The sequence below is a fragment of the Sinocyclocheilus anshuiensis genome, unplaced genomic scaffold, assembly GCF_001515605.1.
Source record: "Sinocyclocheilus anshuiensis isolate Anshui unplaced genomic scaffold, SAMN03320099.WGS_v1.1 scaffold2752, whole genome shotgun sequence".
NCBI classification, from domain to species: Eukaryota; Metazoa; Chordata; class Actinopteri; order Cypriniformes; family Cyprinidae; genus Sinocyclocheilus; species Sinocyclocheilus anshuiensis.
The window spans coordinates 53,549-54,380 of NW_015547752.1; positions in this window are offsets into that span (position 1 = coordinate 53,549).

The following is an 832-nucleotide window of genomic DNA, read 5'->3' on the forward strand; positions in this document are numbered from 1 at the left end:
AATTTGAGTTGAATTACTGAAATAAACTTTTCCACGACATTCTAATTTATTGAGATGCACCTGTAAGTTGTCCATAGTACTTGTGCATTAGAATCCAAATCTTTCAAAGTTATATGATAGCTGTGTGGGGAACAGACTGCTAAAAACTTCCCCTGGCCTTCTGTATTCAGTTTGAATATAACACGTCAAAACATGTTGTGCCAAGTTCCCCTTCAGGAACTCGAGCTGCGTCGAAACGTTATGGGAACGACTTCAGCGTGACCACGCTCTGAATCACATGTGTAATCAGTCCAATGGATGGGCAAGACGTCACGGGCGGGGTGACGTAAAGACCAGGAAGCTTAAAAGCACGTGCGGTGGATACAGCGGCAGCTTCTGTCAGGAGTTGACTGCCTGCATTGCGAGCGTTTGTTTCTGCCTTGCTTTGCTCTCAGAAGGCTCTCTTTGAGGATGGAACCTTCACTAGCATTTCTCGCGGTGCCGGACCCGCTTTCGCCGGGGTGGAGCGGCGGCTGTGCTCGTGGGGTTCGCATTTGGATCTGGAGGAGGGAATGTAGACGGGCGAGTCCCTATCTTCTTCCTCACCCACCAGATCCAGAGCCCGCACTCGGGGTTCGGAACCTGCGCTGCGGTTCTTCCCACGGGGGAGAGGGCTCGACGCTCTGCCTGTCTTCCTCCGAGGAGGTTGATATGGAGGGCGTCGATGAGCTCGCCAGTTGCACAAGCATCAGTTACACAAGCATATTATGCCTAATATTATAATGAGCAGCATTAATGGGGAGCGGAGCTCGCGCAGTCAGCTCTCGGGGGGGCTGATTGTGCCTTTCCCGCT